The sequence below is a fragment of the Schistocerca nitens genome, chromosome 1 (assembly GCF_023898315.1).
Source record: "Schistocerca nitens isolate TAMUIC-IGC-003100 chromosome 1, iqSchNite1.1, whole genome shotgun sequence".
Lineage (NCBI taxonomy): Eukaryota > Metazoa > Arthropoda > Insecta > Orthoptera > Acrididae > Schistocerca > Schistocerca nitens.
The window spans coordinates 1,215,290,951-1,215,306,793 of NC_064614.1; the positions used below are offsets into that span (position 1 = coordinate 1,215,290,951).

General features: G+C 42.7%; 12 non-coding genes across 12 annotated transcripts; all 12 read left to right on the forward strand.

The window, feature by feature from the left end:
- Positions 1 to 561: 561 nt before the first annotated feature.
- Positions 562 to 634, forward strand: Trnar-ucu (transfer RNA arginine (anticodon UCU)). The gene has a single exon. It is a non-coding gene; the product is annotated as a tRNA-Arg (tRNA).
- Positions 635 to 1,926: 1,292 nt separating this feature from the next.
- Positions 1,927 to 1,999, forward strand: Trnar-ucu (transfer RNA arginine (anticodon UCU)). Its single transcript has one exon. It is a non-coding gene; the product is annotated as a tRNA-Arg (tRNA).
- Positions 2,000 to 3,291: 1,292 nt separating this feature from the next.
- Trnar-ucu (transfer RNA arginine (anticodon UCU)) lies at positions 3,292 to 3,364 on the forward strand. The gene has a single exon. It is a non-coding gene; the product is annotated as a tRNA-Arg (tRNA).
- A 1,292-nt stretch (positions 3,365 to 4,656) lies between these two features.
- Positions 4,657 to 4,729, forward strand: Trnar-ucu (transfer RNA arginine (anticodon UCU)). Its single transcript has one exon. It is a non-coding gene; the product is annotated as a tRNA-Arg (tRNA).
- A 1,292-nt stretch (positions 4,730 to 6,021) lies between these two features.
- Trnar-ucu (transfer RNA arginine (anticodon UCU)) lies at positions 6,022 to 6,094 on the forward strand. Its single transcript has one exon. It is a non-coding gene; the product is annotated as a tRNA-Arg (tRNA).
- A 1,292-nt stretch (positions 6,095 to 7,386) lies between these two features.
- Positions 7,387 to 7,459, forward strand: Trnar-ucu (transfer RNA arginine (anticodon UCU)). The gene has a single exon. It is a non-coding gene; the product is annotated as a tRNA-Arg (tRNA).
- A 1,292-nt stretch (positions 7,460 to 8,751) lies between these two features.
- Positions 8,752 to 8,824, forward strand: Trnar-ucu (transfer RNA arginine (anticodon UCU)). The gene has a single exon. It is a non-coding gene; the product is annotated as a tRNA-Arg (tRNA).
- Positions 8,825 to 10,116: 1,292 nt separating this feature from the next.
- Positions 10,117 to 10,189, forward strand: Trnar-ucu (transfer RNA arginine (anticodon UCU)). The gene has a single exon. It is a non-coding gene; the product is annotated as a tRNA-Arg (tRNA).
- Positions 10,190 to 11,481: 1,292 nt separating this feature from the next.
- On the forward strand, positions 11,482 to 11,554 carry Trnar-ucu (transfer RNA arginine (anticodon UCU)). The gene has a single exon. It is a non-coding gene; the product is annotated as a tRNA-Arg (tRNA).
- A 1,292-nt stretch (positions 11,555 to 12,846) lies between these two features.
- Trnar-ucu (transfer RNA arginine (anticodon UCU)) lies at positions 12,847 to 12,919 on the forward strand. Its single transcript has one exon. It is a non-coding gene; the product is annotated as a tRNA-Arg (tRNA).
- Positions 12,920 to 14,210: 1,291 nt separating this feature from the next.
- Trnar-ucu (transfer RNA arginine (anticodon UCU)) lies at positions 14,211 to 14,283 on the forward strand. The gene has a single exon. It is a non-coding gene; the product is annotated as a tRNA-Arg (tRNA).
- Positions 14,284 to 15,573: 1,290 nt separating this feature from the next.
- Trnar-ucu (transfer RNA arginine (anticodon UCU)) lies at positions 15,574 to 15,646 on the forward strand. Its single transcript has one exon. It is a non-coding gene; the product is annotated as a tRNA-Arg (tRNA).
- Positions 15,647 to 15,843: the final 197 nt, after the last annotated feature.

Consider the following 15,843-nt stretch of genomic DNA (forward strand, 5'->3'; position numbering starts at 1 on the left):
TTCGAGGACGGCATGAAATTGCTAGGGAGGTGATGCAGCTAACCTCCCTGGTAAATGTGCTAACAGGACACACACGTCCGTTGTTGGAGTGTATACATATGATGGGGACCGGCTGTGACACAGCAGTCGACCAAAGTCAAAAAATGTTACTAATTGTACAGTGTTTCCAGTGCGTCGTTTACCACTTTGTGAGCGGATGCTGTTCTAAAGAATGCAATTCCCATTTACCTTTAAGCAGTGCACGTGAGCGGATCTAATAGCAGGACTGTGTTACTATGACTGTATAGAGAAACTCTGTCAATACGCAGGTGTATAAATCAGTAGGGCTATGGTAAACAGAGCGATTCGGAGCGACGTATCGTGTCTGTTGCATAAATAATGAGTCTTTGATCTAATTGCTTCAGACAACTATGAAAGTTAGCCTAACAATTAGAATGGACATCAAAGCCTTGAAAAACAGATCCAATGACAACACCAAATCAGAAAAGTGACGCGAGACATGTAGCACGGGGGGTCATGTCTTGCACAATCACTTACATCTGAGCAAAGAACTTGCACAGCGTCCCTTTGGCGCAGAGGATAGCGCGTTGGACTTCTAATCCAAAGGTCGTGGGTTCGATCCCCACAAGGGACGGGCAATTTTTAAAAATGTCTGCCAATCACAAGATCGGTATTGACATATGGGTAACAACAAGCGTCTTCAAAACGTGAAAATTGTTGTGACCTCAGTTCTATTGTGAAGTGTGTTAACCTTACACATACAAGCAAAATTCTCCATGATCTGTTATCCATGACGCTGTTATATGTATATGCTGTAGAAACGGAACCATATATTCACGTGCCTGTTCACGGAAATTATCTTTCAATACCCAGTTTTTACCTACAGATAGCAATAGAACGCACATTTTGTACAGAAACAAATACAATGAAGACTGAAATAATTTTGTATTACTTCACGAGTCAATGTATGTAAGCCCAATCATAATCTATAATTCTTTCAGCCCAAGATGAGAGGGTTACAGTTTTCTCGGCCACAAGTGAGAAAAGTAGACAGTTTCACAACAAAACATTTTACTATGGTTCCTTAACTGTACCCATTAAACAATGACACTCTGTATCTATAGAAACGGCGGCAATTTTCCCTTCAGCACAAGGGGCTTGCCGAAGGGGACTTTTACTGGAGACGGTCAGGAGGCAGCTTGCTGGATACATTAAGGGCAAAGGTCAGACAGAGATGTCTGATGTCGACTGACGCTTGCAGAAAACTACATTAAGTATGATTCCCGCCTATAACTGACGGCGAGAGAGATGCATCATCTGGCCACTTCTCATCGAAGTACACTGTCAGCAAGCAATGGCTGACGCTTCGAGGACGGCATGAAATTGCTAGGGAGGTGATGCAGCTAACCTCCCTGGTAAATGTGCTAACAGGACACACACGTCCGTTGTTGGAGTGTATACATATGATGGGGACCGGCTGTGACACAGCAGTCGACCAAAGTCAAAAAATGTTACTAATTGTACAGTGTTTCCAGTGCGTCGTTTACCACTTTGTGAGCGGATGCTGTTCTAAAGAATGCAATTCCCATTTACCTTTAAGCAGTGCACGTGAGCGGATCTAATAGCAGGACTGTGTTACTATGACTGTATAGAGAAACTCTGTCAATACGCAGGTGTATAAATCAGTAGGGCTATGGTAAACAGAGCGATTCGGAGCGACGTATCGTGTCTGTTGCATAAATAATGAGTCTTTGATCTAATTGCTTCAGACAACTATGAAAGTTAGCCTAACAATTAGAATGGACATCAAAGCCTTGAAAAACAGATCCAATGACAACACCAAATCTGAAAAGTGACGCGAGACATGTAGCACGGGGGGTCATGTCTTGCACAATCACTTACATCTGAGCAAAGAACTTGCACAGCGTCCCTTTGGCGCAGAGGATAGCGCGTTGGACTTCTAATCCAAAGGTCGTGGGTTCGATCCCCACAAGGGACGGGCAATTTTTAAAAATGTCTGCCAATCACAAGATGGGTATTGACATATGGGTAACAACAAGCGTCTTCAAAACGTGAAAATTGTTGTGACCTCAGTTCTATTGTGAAGTGTGTTAACCTTACACATACAAGCAAAATTCTCCATGATCTGTTATCCATGACGCTGTTATATGTAAATGCTGTAGAAACGGAACCATATATTCACGTGCCTGTTCACGGAAATTATCTTTCAATACCCAGTTTTTACCTACAGATAGCAATAGAACGCACATTTTGTACAGAAACAAATACAATGAAGACTGAAATAATTTTGTATTACTTCACGAGTCAATGTATGTAAGCCCAATCATAATGTATAATTCTTTCAGCCCAAGATGAGAGGGTTACAGTTTTCTCGGCCACAAGTGAGAAAAGTAGACAGTTTCACAACAAAACATTTTACTATGGTTCCTTAACTGTACCCATTAAACAATGACACTCTGTATCTATAGAAACGGCGGCAATTTTCCCTTCAGCACAAGGGGCTTGCCGAAGGGGACTTTTACTGGAGACGGTCAGGAGGCAGCTTGCTGGATACATTAAGGGCAAAGGTCAGACAGAGATGTCTGATGTCGACTGACGCTTGCAGAAAACTACATTAAGTATGATTCCCGCCTATAACTGACGGCGAGAGAGATGCATCATCTGGCCACTTCTCATCGAAGTACACTGTCAGCAAGCAATGGCTGACGCTTCGAGGACGGCATGAAATTGCTAGGGAGGTGATGCAGCTAACCTCCCTGGTAAATGTGCTAACAGGACACACACGTCCGTTGTTGGAGTGTATACATATGATGGGGACCGGCTGTGACACAGCAGTCGACCAAAGTCAAAAAATGTTACTAATTGTACAGTGTTTCCAGTGCGTCGTTTACCACTTTGTGAGCGGATGCTGTTCTAAAGAATGCAATTCCCATTTACCTTTAAGCAGTGCACGTGAGCGGATCTAATAGCAGGACTGTGTTACTATGACTGTATAGAGAAACTCTGTCATTACGCAGGTGTATAAATCAGTAGGGCTATGGTAAACAGAGCGATTCGGAGCGACGTATCGTGTCTGTTGCATAAATAATGAGTCTTTGATCTAATTGCTTCAGACAACTATGAAAGTTAGCCTAACAATTAGAATGGACATCAAAGCCTTGAAAAACAGATCCAATGACAACACCAAATCAGAAAAGTGACGCGAGACATGTAGCACGGGGGGTCATGTCTTGCACAATCACTTACATCTGAGCAAAGAACTTGCACAGCGTCCCTTTGGCGCAGAGGATAGCGCGTTGGACTTCTAATCCAAAGGTCGTGGGTTCGATCCCCACAAGGGACGGGCAATTTTTAAAAATGTCTGCCAATCACAAGATGGGTATTGACATATGGGTAACAACAAGCGTCTTCAAAACGTGAAAATTGTTGTGACCTCAGTTCTATTGTGAAGTGTGTTAACCTTACACATACAAGCAAAATTCTCCATGATCTGTTATCCATGACGCTGTTATATGTAAATGCTGTAGAAACGGAACCATATATTCACGTGCCTGTTCACGGAAATTATCTTTCAATACCCAGTTTTTACCTACAGATAGCAATAGAACGCACATTTTGTACAGAAACAAATACAATGAAGACTGAAATAATTTTGTATTACTTCACGAGTCAATGTATGTAAGCCCAATCATAATCTATAATTCTTTCAGCCCAAGATGAGAGGGTTACAGTTTTCTCGGCCACAAGTGAGAAAAGTAGACAGTTTCACAACAAAACATTTTACTATGGTTCCTTAACTGTACCCATTAAACAATGACACTCTGTATCTATAGAAACGGCGGCAATTTTCCCTTCAGCACAAGGGGCTTGCCGAAGGGGACTTTTACTGGAGACGGTCAGGAGGCAGCTTGCTGGATACATTAAGGGCAAAGGTCAGACAGAGATGTCTGATGTCGACTGACGCTTGCAGAAAACTACATTAAGTATGATTCCCGCCTATAACTGACGGCGAGAGAGATGCATCATCTGGCCACTTCTCATCGAAGTACACTGTCAGCAAGCAATGGCTGACGCTTCGAGGACGGCATGAAATTGCTAGGGAGGTGATGCAGCTAACCTCCCTGGTAAATGTGCTAACAGGACACACACGTCCGTTGTTGGAGTGTATACATATGATGGGGACCGGCTGTGACACAGCAGTCGACCAAAGTCAAAAAATGTTACTAATTGTACAGTGTTTCCAGTGCGTCGTTTACCACTTTGTGAGCGGATGCTGTTCTAAAGAATGCAATTCCCATTTACCTTTAAGCAGTGCACGTGAGCGGATCTAATAGCAGGACTGTGTTACTATGACTGTATAGAGAAACTCTGTCAATACGCAGGTGTATAAATCAGTAGGGCTATGGTAAACAGAGCGATTCGGAGCGACGTATCGTGTCTGTTGCATAAATAATGAGTCTTTGATCTAATTGCTTCAGACAACTATGAAAGTTAGCCTAACAATTAGAATGGACATCAAAGCCTTGAAAAACAGATCCAATGACAACACCAAATCAGAAAAGTGACGCGAGACATGTAGCACGGGGGGTCATGTCTTGCACAATCACTTACATCTGAGCAAAGAACTTGCACAGCGTCCCTTTGGCGCAGAGGATAGCGCGTTGGACTTCTAATCCAAAGGTCGTGGGTTCGATCCCCACAAGGGACGGGCAATTTTTAAAAATGTCTGCCAATCACAAGATGGGTATTGACATATGGGTAACAACAAGCGTCTTCAAAACGTGAAAATTGTTGTGACCTCAGTTCTATTGTGAAGTGTGTTAACCTTACACATACAAGCAAAATTCTCCATGATCTGTTATCCATGACGCTGTTATATGTAAATGCTGTAGAAACGGAACCATATATTCACGTGCCTGTTCACGGAAATTATCTTTCAATACCCAGTTTTTACCTACAGATAGCAATAGAACGCACATTTTGTACAGAAACAAATACAATGAAGACTGAAATAATTTTGTATTACTTCACGAGTCAATGTATGTAAGCCCAATCATAATCTATAATTCTTTCAGCCCAAGATGAGAGGGTTACAGTTTTCTCGGCCACAAGTGAGAAAAGTAGACAGTTTCACAACAAAACATTTTACTATGGTTCCTTAACTGTACCCATTAAACAATGTCACTCTGTATCTATAGAAACGGCGGCAATTTTCCCTTCAGCACAAGGGGCTTGCCGAAGGGGACTTTTACTGGAGACGGTCAGGAGGCAGCTTGCTGGATACATTAAGGGCAAAGGTCAGACAGAGATGTCTGATGTCGACTGACGCTTGCAGAAAACTACATTAAGTATGATTCCCGCCTATAACTGACGGCGAGAGAGATGCATCATCTGGCCACTTCTCATCGAAGTACACTGTCAGCAAGCAATGGCTGACGCTTCGAGGACGGCATGAAATTGCTAGGGAGGTGATGCAGCTAACCTCCCTGGTAAATGTGCTAACAGGACACACACGTCCGTTGTTGGAGTGTATACATATGATGGGGACCGGCTGTGACACAGCAGTCGACCAAAGTCAAAAAATGTTACTAATTGTACAGTGTTTCCAGTGCGTCGTTTACCACTTTGTGAGCGGATGCTGTTCTAAAGAATGCAATTCCCATTTACCTTTAAGCAGTGCACGTGAGCGGATCTAATAGCAGGACTGTGTTACTATGACTGTATAGAGAAACTCGGTCAATACGCAGGTGTATAAATCAGTAGGGCTATGGTAAACAGAGCGATTCGGAGCGACGTATCGTGTCTGTTGCATAAATAATGAGTCTTTGATCTAATTGCTTCAGACAACTATGAAAGTTAGCCTAACAATTAGAATGGACATCAAAGCCTTGAAAAACAGATCCAATGACAACACCAAATCAGAAAAGTGACGCGAGACATGTAGCACGGGGGGTCATGTCTTGCACAATCACTTACATCTGAGGAAAGAACTTGCACATCGTCCCTTTGGCGCAGAGGATAGCGCGTTGGACTTCTAATCCAAAGGTCGTAGGTTTGATCCCCACAAGGGACGGGCAATTTTTAAAAATGTCTGCCAATCACAAGATGGGTATTGACATATGGGTAACAACAAGCGTCTTCAAAACGTGAAAATTGTTGTGACCTCAGTTCTATTGTGAAGTGTGTTAACCTTACACATACAAGCAAAATTCTCCATGATCTGTTATCCATGACGCTGTTATATGTAAATGCTGTAGAAACGGAACCATATATTCACGTGCCTGTTCACGGAAATTATCTTTCAATACCCAGTTTTTACCTACAGATAGCAATAGAACGCACATTTTGTACAGAAACAAATACAATGAAGACTGAAATAATTTTGTATTACTTCACGAGTCAATGTATGTAAGCCCAATCATAATCTATAATTCTTTCAGCCCAAGATGAGAGGGTTACAGTTTTCTCGGCCACAAGTGAGAAAAGTAGACAGTTTCACAACAAGACATTTTACTATGGTTCCTTAACTGTACCCATTAAACAATGACACTCTGTATCTATAGAAACGGCGGCAATTTTCCCTTCAGCACAAGGGGCTTGCCGAAGGGGACTTTTACTGGAGACGGTCAGGAGGCAGCTTGCTGGATACATTAAGGGCAAAGGTCAGACAGAGATGTCTGATGTCGACTGACGCTTGCAGAAAACTACATTAAGTATGATTCCCGCCTATAACTGACGGCGAGAGAGATGCATCATCTGGCCACTTCTCATCGAAGCACACTGTCAGCAAGCAATGGCTGACGCTTCGAGGACGGCATGAAATTGCTAGGGATGTGATGCAGCTAACCTCCCTGGTAAATGTGCTAACAGGACACACACGTCCGTTGTTGGAGTGTATACATATGATGGGGACCGGCTGTGACACAGCAGTCGACCAAAGTCAAAAAATGTTACTAATTGTACAGTGTTTCCAGTGCGTCGTTTACCACTTTGTGAGCGGATGCTGTTCTAAAGAATGCAATTCCCATTTACCTTTAAGCAGTGCACGTGAGCGGATCTAATAGCAGGACTGTGTTACTATGACTGTATAGAGAAACTCTGTCAATACGCAGGTGTATAAATCAGTAGGGCTATGGTAAACAGAGCGATTCGGAGCGACGTATCGTGTCTGTTGCATAAATAATGAGTCTTTGATCTAATTGCTTCAGACAACTATGAAAGTTAGCCTAACAATTAGAATGGACATCAAAGCCTTGAAAAACAGATCCAATGACAACACCAAATCAGAAAAGTGACGCGAGACATGTAGCACGGGGGGTCATGTCTTGCACAATCACTTACATCTGAGCAAAGAACTTGGACAGCGTCCCTTTGGCGCAGAGGATAGCGCTTTGGACTTCTAATCCAAAGGTCGTGGGTTCGATCCCCACAAGGGACGGGCAATTTTTAAAAATGTCTGCCAATCACAAGATGGGTATTGACATATGGGTAACAACAAGCGTCTTCAAAACGTGAAAATTGTTGTGACCTCAGTTCTATTGTGAAGTGTGTTAACCTTACACATACAAGCAAAATTCTCCATGATCTGTTATCCATGACGCTGTTATATGTAAATGCTGTAGAAACGGAACCATATATTCACGTGCCTGTTCACGGAAATTATCTTTCAATACCCAGTTTTTACCTACAGATAGCAATAGAACGCACATTTTGTACAGAAACAAATACAATGAAGACTGAAATAATTTTGTATTACTTCACGAGTCAATGTATGTAAGCCCAATCATAATGTATAATTCTTTCAGCCCAAGATGAGAGGGTTACAGTTTTCTCGGCCACAAGTGAGAAAAGTAGACAGTTTCACAACAAGACATTTTACTATGGTTCCTTAACTGTACCCATTAAACAATGACACTCTGTATCTATAGAAACGGCGGCAATTTTCCCTTCAGCACAAGGGGCTTGCCGAAGGGGACTTTTACTGGAGACGGTCAGGAGGCAGCTTGCTGGATACATTAAGGGCAAAGGTCAGACAGAGATGTCTGATATCGACTGACGCTTGCAGAAAACTACATTAAGTATGATTCCCGCCTATAACTGACGGCGAGAGAGATGCATCATCTGGCCACTTCTCATCGAAGTACACTGTCAGCAAGCAATGGCTGACGCTTCGAGGACGGCATGAAATTGCTAGGGAGGTGATGCAGCTAACCTCCCTGGTAAATGTGCTAACAGGACACACACGTCCGTTGTTGGAGTGTATACATATGATGGGGACCGGCTGTGACACAGCAGTCGACCAAAGTCAAAAAATGTTACTAATTGTACAGTGTTTCCAGTGCGTCGTTTACCACTTTGTGAGCGGATGCTGTTCTAAAGAATGCAATTCCCATTTACCTTTAAGCAGTGCACGTGAGCGGATCTAATAGCAGGACTGTGTTACTATGACTGTATAGAGAAACTCTGTCAATACGCAGGTGTATAAATCAGTAGGGCTATGGTAAACAGAGCGATTCGGAGCGACGTATCGTGTCTGTTGCATAAATAATGAGTCTTTGATCTAATTGCTTCAGACAACTATGAAAGTTAGCCTAACAATTAGAATGGACATCAAAGCCTTGAAAAACAGATCCAATGACAACACCAAATCAGAAAAGTGACGCGAGACATGTAGCACGGGGGGTCATGTCTTGCACAATCACTTACATCTGAGCAAAGAACTTGCACAGCGTCCCTTTGGCGCAGAGGATAGCGCGTTGGACTTCTAATCCAAAGGTCGTGGGTTCGATCCCCACAAGGGACGGGCAATTTTTAAAAATGTCTGCCAATCACAAGATGGGTATTGACATATGGGTAACAACAAGCGTCTTCAAAACGTGAAAATTGTTGTGACCTCAGTTCTATTGTGAAGTGTGTTAACCTTACACATACAAGCAAAATTCTCCATGATCTGTTATCCATGACGCTGTTATATGTAAATGCTGTAGAAACGGAACCATATATTCACGTGCCTGTTCACGGAAATTATCTTTCAATACCCAGTTTTTACCTACAGATAGCAATAGAACGCACATTTTGTACAGAAACAAATACAATGAAGACTGAAATAATTTTGTATTACTTCACGAGTCAATGTATGTAAGCCCAATCATAATCTATAATTCTTTCAGCCCAAGATGAGAGGGTTACAGTTTTCTCGGCCACAAGTGAGAAAAGTAGACAGTTTCACAACAAGACATTTTACTATGGTTCCTTAACTGTACCCATTAAACAATGACACTCTGTATCTATTGAAACGGCGTCAATTTTCCCTTCAGCACAAGGGGCTTGCCGAAGGGGACTTTTACTGGAGACGGTCAGGAGGCAGCTTGCTGGATACATTAAGGGCAAAGGTCAGACAGAGATGTCTGATGTCGACTGACGCTTGCAGAAAACTACATTAAGTATGATTCCCGCCTATAACTGACGGCGAGAGAGATGCATCATCTGGCCACTTCTCATCGAAGCACACTGTCAGCAAGCAATGGCTGACGCTTCGAGGACGGCATGAAATTGCTAGGGATGTGATGCAGCTAACCTCCCTGGTAAATGTGCTAACAGGACACTAACGTCCGTTGTTGGAGTGTATACATATGATGGGGACCGGCTGTGACACAGCAGTCGACCAAAGTCAAAAAATGTTACTAATTGTACAGTGTTTCCAGTGCGTCGTTTACCACTTTGTGAGCGGATGCTGTTCTAAAGAATGCAATTCCCATTTACCTTTAAGCAGTGCACGTGAGCGGATCTAATAGCAGGACTGTGTTACTATGACTGTATAGAGAAACTCTGTCAATACGCAGGTGTATAAATCAGTAGGGCTATGGTAAACAGAGCGATTCGGAGCGACGTATCGTGTCTGTTGCATAAATAATGAGTCTTTGATCTAATTGCTTCAGACAACTATGAAAGTTAGCCTAACAATTAGAATGGACATCAAAGCCTTGAAAAACAGATCCAATGACAACACCAAATCAGAAAAGTGACGCGAGACATGTAGCACGGGGGGTCATGTCTTGCACAATCACTTACATCTGAGCAAAGAACTTGCACAGCGTCCCTTTGACGCAGAGGATAGCGCGTTGGACTTCTAATCCAAAGGTCGTGGGTTCGATCCCCACAAGGGACAGACAATTTTTAAAAATGTCTGCCAATCACAAGATGGGTATTGACATATGGGTAACAACAAGCGTCTTCAAAACGTGAAAATTGTTGTGACCTCAGTTCTATTGTGAAGTGTGTTAACCTTACACATACAAGCAAAATTCTCCATGATCTGTTATCCATGACGCTGTTATATGTAAATGCTGTAGAAACGGAACCATATATTCACGTGCCTGTTCACGGAAATTATCTTTCAATACCCAGTTTTTACCTACAGATAGCAATAGAACGCACATTTTGTACAGAAACAAATACAATGAAGACTGAAATAATTTTGTATTACTTCACGAGTCAATGTATGTAAGCCCAATCATAATCTATAATTCTTTCAGCCCAAGATGAGAGGGTTACAGTTTTCTCGGCCACAAGTGAGAAAAGTAGACAGTTTCACAACAAGACATTTTACTATGGTTCCTTAACTGTACCCATTAAACAATGACACTCTGTATCTATAGAAACGGCGGCAATTTTCCCTTCAGCACAAGGGGCTTGCCGAAGGGGACTTTTACTGGAGACGGTCAGGAGGCAGCTTGCTGGATACATTAGGGGCAAAGGTCAGACAGAGATGTCTGATATCGACTGACGCTTGCAGAAAACTACATTAAGTATGATTCCCGCCTATAACTGACGGCGAGAGAGATGCATCATCTGGCCACTTCTCATCGAAGTACACTGTCAGCAAGCAATGGCTGACGCTTCGAGGACGGCATGAAATTGCTAGGGAGGTGATGCAGCTAACCTCCCTGGTAAATGTGCTAACAGGACACACACGTCCGTTGTTGGAGTGTATACATATGATGGGGACCGGCTGTGACACAGCAGTCGACCAAAGTCAAAAAATGTTACTAATTGTACAGTGTTTCCAGTGCGTCGTTTACCACTTTGTGAGCGGATGCTGTTCTAAAGAATGCAATTCCCATTTACCTTTAAGCAGTGCACGTGAGCGGATCTAATAGCAGGACTGTGTTACTATGACTGTATAGAGAAACTCTGTCAATACGCAGGTGTATAAATCAGTAGGGCTATGGTAAACAGAGCGATTCGGAGCGACGTATCGTGTCTGTTGCATAAATAATGAGTCTTTGATCTAATTGCTTCAGACAACTATGAAAGTTAGCCTAACAATTAGAATGGACATCAAAGCCTTGAAAAACAGATCCAATGACAACACCAAATCAGAAAAGTGACGCGAGACATGTAGCACGGGGGGTCATGTCTTGCACAATCACTTACATCTGAGCAAAGAACTTGCACAGCGTCCCTTTGGCGCAGAGGATAGCGCGTTGGACTTCTAATCCAAAGGTCGTGGGTTCGATCCCCACAAGGGACGGGCAATTTTTAAAAATGTCTGCCAATCACAAGATGGGTATTGACATATGGGTAACAACAAGCGTCTTCAAAACGTGAAAATTGTTGTGACCTCAGTTCTATTGTGAAGTGTGTTAACCTTACACATACAAGCAAAATTCTCCATGATCTGTTATCCATGACGCTGTTATATGTAAATGCTGTAGAAACGGAACCATATATTCACGTGCCTGTTCACGGAAATTATCTTTCAATACCCAGTTTTTACCTACAGATAGCAATAGAACGCACATTTTGTACAGAAACAAATACAATGAAGACTGAAATAATTTTGTATTACTTCACCAGTCAATGTATGTAAGCCCAATCATAATGTATAATTCTTTCAGCCCAAGATGAGAGGGTTACAGTTTTCTCGGCCACAAGTGAGAAAAGTAGACAGTTTCACAACAAAACATTTTACTATGGTTCCTTAACTGTACCCATTAAACAATGACACTCTGTATCTATAGAAACGGCGGCAATTTTCCCTTCAGCACAAGGGGCTTGCCGAAGGGGACTTTTACTGGAGACGGTCAGGAGGCAGCTTGCTGGATACATTAAGGGCAAAGGTCAGACAGAGATGTCTGATGTCGACTGACGCTTGCAGAAAACTACATTAAGTATGATTCCCGCCTATAACTGACGGCGAGAGAGATGCATCATCTGGCCACTTCTCATCGAAGTACACTGTCAGCAAGCAATGGCTGACGCTTCGAGGACGGCATGAAATTGCTAGGGAGGTGATGCAGCTAACCTCCCTGGTAAATGTGCTAACAGGACACACACGTCCGTTGTTGGAGTGTATACATATGATGGGGACCGGCTGTGACACAGCAGTCGACCAAAGTCAAAAAATGTTACTAATTGTACAGTGTTTCCAGTGCGTCGTTTACCACTTTGTGAGCGGATGCTGTTCTAAAGAATGCAATTCCCATTTACCTTTAAGCAGTGCACGTGAGCGGATCTAATAGCAGGACTGTGTTACTATGACTGTATAGAGAAACTCTGTCAATACGCAGGTGTATAAATCAGTAGGGCTATGGTAAACAGAGCGATTCGGAGCGACGTATCGTGTCTGTTGCATAAATAATGAGTCTTTGATCTAATTGCTTCAGACAACTATGAAAGTTAGCCTAACAATTAGAATGGACATCAAAGCCTTGAAAAACAGATCCAATGACAACACCAAATCAGAAAAGTGACGCGAGACATGTAGCACGGGGGGTCATGTCTTGCACAATCACTTACATCTGAGCAAAGAACTTGCACAGCGTCCCTTTGGCGCAGAGGATAGCGCGTTGGACTTCTAATCCAAAGGTCGTGGGTTCGATCCCCACAAGGGACGGGCAATTTTTAAAAATGTCTGCCAATCACAAGATGGGTATTGACATATGGGTAACAACAAGCGTCTTCAAAACGTGAAAATTGTTGTGACCTCAGTTCTATTGTGAAGTGTGTTAACCTTACACATACAAGCAAAATTCTCCATGATCTGTTATCCATGACGCTGTTATATGTAAATGCTGTAGAAACGGAACCATATATTCACGTGCCTGTTCACGGAAATTATCTTTCAATACCCAGTTTTTACCTACAGATAGCAATAGAACGCACATTTTGTACAGAAACAAATACAATGAAGACTGAAATAATTTTGTATTACTTCACGAGTCAATGTATGTAAGCCCAATCATAATGTATAATTCTTTCAGCCCAAGATGAGAGGGTTACAGTTTTCTCGGCCACAAGTGAGAAAAGTAGACAGTTTCACAACAAAACATTTTACTATGGTTCCTTAACTGTACCCATTAAACAATGACACTCTGTATCTATAGAAACGGCGGCAATTTTCCCTTCAGCACAAGGGGCTTGCCGAAGGGGACTTTTACTGGAGACGGTCAGGAGGCAGCTTGCTGGATACATTAAGGGCAAAGGTCAGACAGAGATGTCTGATGTCGACTGACGCTTGCAGAAAACTACATTAAGTATGATTCCCGCCTATAACTGACGGCGAGAGAGATGCATCATCTGGCCACTTCTCATCGAAGTACACTGTCAGCAAGCAATGGCTGACGCTTCGAGGACGGCATGAAATTGCTAGGGAGGTGATGCAGCTAACCTCCCTGGTAAATGTGCTAACAGGACACACACGTCCGTTGTTGGAGTGTATACATATGATGGGGACCGGCTGTGACACAGCAGTCGACCAAAGTCAAAAAATGTTACTAATTGTACAGTGTTTCCAGTGCGTCGTTTACCACTTTGTGAGCGGATGCTGTTCTAAAGAATGCAATTCCCATTTACCTTTAAGCAGTGCACGTGAGCGGATCTAATAGCAGGACTGTGTTACTATGACTGTATAGAGAAACTCTGTCAATACGCAGGTGTATAAATCAGTAGGGCTATGGTAAACAGAGCGATTCGGAGCGACGTATCGTGTCTGTTGCATAAATAATGAGTCTTTGATCTAATTGCTTCAGACAACTATGAAAGTTAGCCTAACAATTAGAATGGACATCAAAGCCTTGAAAAACAGATCCAATGACAACACCAAATCAGAAAAGTGACGCGAGACATGTAGCACGGGGGGTCATGTCTTGACAATCACTTACATCTGAGCAAAGAACTTGCACAGCGTCCCTTTGGCGCAGAGGATAGCGCGTTGGACTTCTAATCCAAAGGTCGTGGGTTCGATCCCCACAAGGTACGGGCAATTTTTAAAAATGTCTGCCAATCACAAGATGGGTATTGACATATGGGTAACAACAAGCGTCTTCAAAACGTGAAAATTGTTGTGACCTCAGTTCTATTGTGAAGTGTGTTAACCTTACACATACAAGCAAAATTCTCCATGATCTGTTATCCATGACGCTGTTATATGTAAATGCTGTAGAAACGGAACCATATATTCACGTGCCTGTTCACGGATTATCTTTCAATACCCAGTTTTTACCTACAGATAGCAATAGAACGCACATTTTGTACAGAAACAAATACAATGAAGACTGAAATAATTTTGTATTACTTCACGAGTCAATGTATGTAAGCCCAATCATAATCTATAATTCTTTCAGCCCAAGATGAGAGGGTTACAGTTTTCTCGGCCACAAGTGAGAAAAGTAGACAGTTTCACAACAAAACATTTTACTATGGTTCCTTAACTGTACCCATTAAACAATGTCACTCTGTATCTATAGAAACGGCGGCAATTTTCCCTTCAGCACAAGGGGCTTGCCGAAGGGGACTTTTACTGGAGACGGTCAGGAGGCAGCTTGCTGGATACATTAAGGGCAAAGGTCAGACAGAGATGTCTGATGTCGACTGACGCTTGCAGAAAACTACATTAAGTATGATTCCCGCCTATAACTGACGGCGAGAGAGATGCATCATCTGGCCACTTCTCATCGAAGTACACTGTCAGCAAGCAATGGCTGACGCTTCGAGGACGGCATGAAATTGCTAGGGAGGTGATGCAGCTAACCTCCCTGGTAAATGTGCTAACAGGACACACACGTCCGTTGTTGGAGTGTATACATATGATGGGGACCGGCTGTGACACAGCAGTCGACCAAAGTCAAAAAATGTTACTAATTGTACAGTGTTTCCAGTGCGTCGTTTACCACTTTGTGAGCGGATGCTGTTCTAAAGAATGCAATTCCCATTTACCTTTAAGCAGTGCACGTGAGCGGATCTAATAGCAGGACTGTGTTACTATGACTGTATAGAGAAACTCGGTCAATACGCAGGTGTATAAATCAGTAGGGCTATGGTAAACAGAGCGATTCGGAGCGACGTATCGTGTCTGTTGCATAAATAATGAGTCTTTGATCTAATTGCTTCAGACAACTATGAAAGTTAGCCTAACAATTAGAATGGACATCAAAGCCTTGAAAAACAGATCCAATGACAACACCAAATCAGAAAAGTGACGCGAGACATGTAGCACGGGGGGTCATGTCTTGCACAATCACTTACATCTGAGCAAAGAACTTGCACAGCGTCCCTTTGGCGCAGAGGATAGCGCGTTGGACTTCTAATCCAAAGGTCGTAGGTTTGATCCCCACAAGGGACGGGCAATTTTTAAAAATGTCTGCCAATCACAAGATGGGTATTGACATATGGGTAACAACAAGCGTCTTCAAAACGTGAAAATTGTTGTGACCTCAGTTCTATTGTGAAGTGTGTTAACCTTACACATACAAGCAAAATTCTCCATGATCTGTTATCCATGACGCTGTTATATGTAAATGCTGTAGAAACGGAACCATA